Consider the following 6,683-nt stretch of genomic DNA (forward strand, 5'->3'; position numbering starts at 1 on the left):
GCCAGATTGACTCACTCTGAGGTGATGGCGATTATCAAGGCTTGTGACATGGACAACAAGCAACGCGCTATCAATCATGCAAGTACCTATAATACTGCTAGTTATGGAGTTACGAATAACAATGCTCTAGTTTCACAAGACAGCTTCCCACTTTTGAAAAGTCAGCCAGCCCAACAGCAACAGTCTCAGCAGACTTTCTCCATGTTTAGGTCATATCAAAGTCAACCTACTCCACAACCTACACCAGCTGCCACAGCTTTCTTTCCATAATCAGCTCTTGCATCGAAATCACAAGCTTCTGTGGCCACCTCCGGCTAGTCTCCTATTCAAATTCCTATTATTTCCAAAGAGACTCAAGAAAACATAGCTCTAATGGCAGGTTTTATGAAATGCTATAATACTTTTCTTGCTGAGGACCTGGTACAACCTGTTGTGGCTGCTGAGATGGATCAGATACATCCTGATGATGTAGAGGAAATGGATATTTCTTGGCAAATTGCCATGGCTGTTTTTAGAGCCAAGAAGTTCACCAAGAGGACAGGTAGGAACAACTGAAATGTGGCTACTAATCAGAAGGTGGGATTCAACAAAAATTCTCTAAGGTGCTACAACTGTTATGAGCAGGGTCATTTTGCTCGTGAATGTACCAATCCGGCCAAGGAAGGAAATCAAAAGAGAGCAATGGTTCAGGTACATGGTGGAAGAGAGGAAAATGTGGCTAGTTCAAGCACGGGTGAGAGAGGTTTGGTGGTTCAGAATTTCTCTTAGGAGGATCAAATGACAGCACTGAATTTGAGCAATGAAATTGGAAATTTTGCTGAGTTGGATGTTGATGAAAGGAGAATGAAGCTGAGGAGCAAGTCGGGGATCTTCAGTATGCTTTCATGGCCTTCACCTCCACCAAACAAACTGAGGTAAATCCTATACTTTGTTCTCAATCGTGCATCGATAAGGTAGGATTGTATAAAATACATACCAGTAACTTGATGAGGGAAATGGAGGGTGTAAAATATGAAAACTCAACACTTAAATAACTTGAACAGGCATTAAAAGATAAAATAGAGGCACAAAAACAAGATTTTTCCAAACTGCAATCTGATTTTAGCATAAAGTGTTGTCGCCATACAGATGCTAAAAGGAAAATTGATGAACTAAAGTGGAATTCAATTTTAAAAAATTGGAGATAGTAAAACTAACAAATAAGTTCGACAATGCCGAATTCAATTTTAAAAAATTTGATGTCTCTAGTGTTGTCGTTGAGTCAATGATAGAAAATCAATTAAAGTGGAAAGAAAATAAGGGCGTGGGTATTGGATATAACATGGTTCCCCCTCCATACAAAAATAATTATACGAGTCTTCCTATTACCAAGGAAGAGGAAGAAAAGGAAAAATGTATGCAGTATGGTAAGTCAACTGCAACTGGCAAGGGTGGTATGGTTGATACAGACTCGGCAACTGAATCAACCTCAGGGGTGAACGATTCTAACATGTCTAGCTCGTGTGCAGATGAAGTAATAATTAAGGACTGGACTGAGGAAGATGATGAATCACCTATTGACTCTTCTGTTTCTTTAAATTTGCCTGTTTTATCTGTTTTAAATAACAATGCTACAGATGTGTGTGTGGGCTTTGTTTTTAAGAGCAAAGACAATCGTTAGGTTACTTTTTCTAGAACTTCAAAAGGCAGTGATCTATCCTTTAATAAAACTGATGAACTTAAAAATAAAAATAAACATTTGTCAACTAAGTTTGTGAAAGAAAGAAATTCTTGTAATGTTAGATGTGAAGTTTCTAATGATAAGTTCAAAGATGGAAAAGCAAGCTCACACAACAGAGCAAGACCGGGAATCGGTCACAATGATTTTTTCGTTAAAAGGCAAACCTATTTCAACTATGGCATTCCCGGTCACATTGCAAGAAATTGCTCTAGACTTCCGTATGTTCCATACTATAGACGCCATCAAAGGAATATGCCTCGGAATACCTCCACAAGCCTTAACTCAAATAACATGAGGTATTACAAGGCAAAGCCCTCTGACGGTGACTGGAAGAAAAACAAGGCGGACAGGTCAAGTTTTCATTAGACCAAGCCCATTGTGACTCCAAGGCGGAATGGAAACTCGATTTCAGTTCCAAGACCGAAGTGGGTCTCTGAACCGAAAACGTCTAAAAGGTCAAAGCCGACCAAGTTCCCTATCCGCAAACCAGAGACTAAGTCAACCACTTGTGTAAATCATAAAGTTTTCAAACCGAAATACAAATGGTTGCCCAAGTCTCGGGTAACAATGTCCTCAACGTCTTCAGATTCGATTTTTGATAATGATGAGGATATGTCATGGCAACCCGTAACATGGTTAACCAAGTCAGGCTTACCCAGAACTACAATGAACTGGGTACCCAAAACTAATTAATCTCGCATACTGTGCAGGAACAGCTATGGAGGAATATTATCAGACCATGGTTTGTTGATAGTGGCTGTTCCAGGCACATGACGGGGGATATATCTCAGTTGAGTGAAATTCAAATTTTTAATGGCGGATATGTTTCCTTTGCGGGAGGAGATTAAGGGAAGATTACCCAAAAGGGTACCGTGAGTAATGGGTTTTTAAAGTTTGAAAATGTTAACTATGTTCCTGAACTGAAGCACAGTTTGCTCAGCATGTCACAAATTTGTGAAAAGAGTTTTTCTACACACTTTACCAACAAAGAATGCTTGATTCTGAAACCTGGTATTGTACTACCAGAGGAGTGGGTCCTGGTCAGATCTCAAAGGAAAGATAATGCCTACCTGATTGACATAAACAAGAGCGTTCCTGACGAAATTACATGCTTGTTCTCCAAAGTGTCGAAACATAATGCCATGATGTGGCATCGTCGTCTTGGCTATGCAAATTTCAAAACCCTGAATCGTCTTGCAAAGAACAATATTGTACGCGGCTTTCCAGTTAAAGACTTCATGACTATCGAGAAGTGTGTGGCTTGTGTGTTAGGCAAACATCATCGAAAATCACAAACCAAAGCTGATAAATACCATTTCTATTGTCTTTCAGTTGCTTCACATGGACATGTTCAGTCCAGTTCATGTCTTGAGTCTATCTCGTAGTAATGACTGTTTGGTAATCACTGACGACTACTCCCATTTCACTTGGGTGTTTTTCTTATCAAACAAAGGTGAGACAGTTGACTTGATCAAGAAGTTCGTGGTGCTTATGGAAAATGAGTTGAACTTGAAGCTCAAGGGAATTCGTTGTGACAATGGCACGGAGTTCAAGAACTCTACTCTGAATCATTTCTGTGCCGAAAAAAGAATTTTTTGTCAATACAGCTCAGCTTGTACCTCGCAGCAGAATGGTGTTGCTGAAAGAAGGAACCGTACTTTTATTGAAGCTGCAAGAACGATGCTATGTGATTCAAGGTTACCATTATTCTTCTAGGCTGAAGCGATCAACACCGCCTGTTACGTTAAAAATCGGGTGTTGATCAACAAATCTCAGATGAAAACTCCCTATGAGATTGTTTATGGTCATAAGCCCACAGTCGCACACTTTCGAGCTTTCGGGTGTCCATGCACTTTGTTGAATCTTGAATCGACTCCGAAGTTCGAAGCCAATGAAGATGATTGTTATTTCGTTGTTTATGTTGGTCGAACTGCCTACAGAGTCTACAACAAGGCATCGAAACAGATTGTAGAGTCATATGATGTGCGCTGGTTAGAAGAAAATGAGACAGATGCTCATGTGGGGCCTAACTTGTTGTTTGACTACGACAAACTGTTCAAGCCATATAATGTGTTTCCTGCAGTCGATTCAGATCACCTAGGGGGAGGAATTTCTACTATTGTTGATGATGAAGAAGATATCCCTGTTGATACTCAAGAGTTTCATATGCTGAGTGTGGACAAGTCTGAACCTTCAGACACCACCCAGCTGTCATCAGAAAATCTGGAAGAAAACGTCATCGAGACGGTATCCCCACAAGAACCTTCCACAACAGAGACTTCACCAGTTGAGGGGGAGAGTGTCATTCGTCAGATATTTGGTAGCACTCTCTTCCCTAATGCCATTCCAAACAGCAGCATCGGGATGGAGGAAGCCTCTCATTGAAGCCCTCGAAGATCCAACAAATTTACCAGCAAACTCTTCTGTTCCTGATCACTCTATTCCATCAAGAATTCAAGGGGATCACCCCATTGGTAGTATTATCGATCCACATGAAGCCGGCGTCTCAACCAGAGGTCAAACTGGAACAATCAACAACTGCTTGTATTCTTGCTTTATTTCACAAATTGAGCCCAAGTTGATTGACATGGCTCTGCAAGAACCAAGCTGGGTTGACACCATGAACGAGGAACTAAATCAGTTTGAAAAACTCAAGGTCTGGAGGTTGGTGGAGTTAGCCGATGGGAAGAAGTCGTTGGATACAAGATGGGTTTTTCGCAACAAGCAGGGTGATACTGGGGTTATTGTTAGAAACAAGGCAAGTCTTGTGGTTCGTGGCTTTCGTCAGGTTGAGGGTTTGGATTATATTGAGGTGTACACTCCAGTGGCTCGTCTTGAGGCCATTCGTATTTTCTTGGCATATGCATCGTACATGGGTTTCACAGTCTATCAGATGGATGTCAAGACAGCATTTTTATATGGCGAGGTAAAGGAAGAAATTTATGTGGATCAGCCACCGGGTTTTGTGGATTCCAAGCATCCGTCGCATGTCTACAAGTTGGACAAGGCTCTCTACGGCCTTCAACAGGCTCCTCAAGCATGGTATGCGACGTTGACATCTCATCTTTTGAAGCACGGGTATAAGCATGGAACCATTGACCAGACACTATTTATTAAGAGTGTTGGGAAGGATCTGATCCTGGTTCAGATTTATGTGGACGACATCATCTTCGGTTCTACCAGCATTGCTCTCTGTTCTGAGTTTGATGAAGTGATGAAGAAAAGGTTTGAGATGAGCTCATTGGGGGAGATGACAATGTTTCTGGGTCTGCAGGTTCATCAAAGCTCGACAGGCATTCTGCTACATCAAGGGAAATACGTCGAGGATATGTTGGAAAAATTTGAGTTTCAAGACTCTAAAAGTGCGACGACTCCTATGGCTGAAAGACCTCTTCTTTCTTCAGATCCTGATGGGAAACCCATAGAGCAAACGTACTATCGGTCGATGATCGGGTCTCTGATGTATCTTACTGCCAGTTGCCCTGACATCATGTTCGCATTCTGTCAGTGTTCCCGCTTCCAGGCTAATCCTAAACTCTCTCATTTATTTGCTGTTAAACGAATTTTTAGATATCTGAAAGGGCAACCGAAGCTGGGTCTTTGGTATCCCAAGAATTCAGAATTTGATTTGTATGCTTTTGCTGACAGCAATTATGGAGGTGATGATATTGACAGGAAATTGACATCTGCTGGGTGTCAATTTTTGGGGGATCGGCTCATTTCATGGCAATTCAAGAAACAACAAACGTTGTCCACAAGCACTGCTGAGGCTGGATATGTTGCTGTTTCTGCCTGCTGTTCTCAGGTATATGGATGCAACATCAATTGCTGGACTACGGTTTGGAATTTCTTGACACTCCTATTTTCTGTGATAATGATGTTGTGATTGCCATTGTTAAAAGTCCGGTCCAACATTCTAAAACCAAGCACATCGATATCAAAATTCATTTTATCCATGACTGTTACGACCGGAAGCTAATCCATCTTGAATAGGTCCACACTGATAATAATGTGGCGGACCTATTTACTAAACCGGTCGGAACAGCCAGATTCAATGTGCTTGTAGGGTTTCTTAAGATGTTACGTTTTGAACACTGAGTATTTTTGAGGTTTAAATTGTGTACATAAATTTTTTCTTGTGATAATTTTGTATAAATTTAGGGGAGAAAAAGAAAAATACAAAAAGAGTGTGTGTGTGTGTGCGCTTAATAAAAAAATCATCAAAAACGTTTTGTTCTGTTGCTTAAAATCACGTCGGTTACTCAAGTTCAACGGACATATTTCATATGTTTGGTCCCGTCATCAATTCTTGACTCACGGGATAGCCATTAACCTTAGGACTGAAAGTGACCGGGGCGACTAAACATACATAATAAATAAAAAATTAATATTGTTTTTGGTTTTAACTATTTTTTATTCTTTCACTGAAAACTATGTCGGCCAAGTTTGAGGGACATATATTATTATGTGTTTGGTCCTATCGTCTACATGTAGACACATAGGATGGCCATTCACTTGAAGTGGGTGATAATGCTCGTTTAGACGTTCGCATTGAACGATTTGGAATGATTAATGGTGTTGTGAGTTTTTATGAAGTTGCAGGTTGTTCTTCAATAGTGATTGACATGTCTGTGAAGATGAAGATGGTGAATTCAAGGGTTTTCGGTGATGGTTGACCGAATTCCCTTGGTCAAACTAGAAATCCTTTTGCTCATTTGTGTTCTCGGTCAAACCCTAATAGAGAACCTGTTCAGTCGCCCGAGAAGTTGTTGTTCTCGGTGGTTCTAAAATTTGTGGACTGAAAACACAACACAACACCGAAAACTTATTTTTCTGGACCGAAAACGCCTACTAATGTGTTCTACCCACAAGCTGCACTTATTTTACTCTATGAATCACTAATTTGACTCGTTTGGTGCAGTTATGGCTGATCAGGCACCTTTGAAGTGGTCTAACTCTCACA

This window comes from Bidens hawaiensis, unplaced genomic scaffold (assembly GCF_021521415.1).
Source record: "Bidens hawaiensis isolate Kalapana, Puna unplaced genomic scaffold, B.hawaiensis_p1.1 tig00002307_1, whole genome shotgun sequence".
Classification (NCBI taxonomy): Eukaryota; Viridiplantae; Streptophyta; class Magnoliopsida; order Asterales; family Asteraceae; genus Bidens; species Bidens hawaiensis.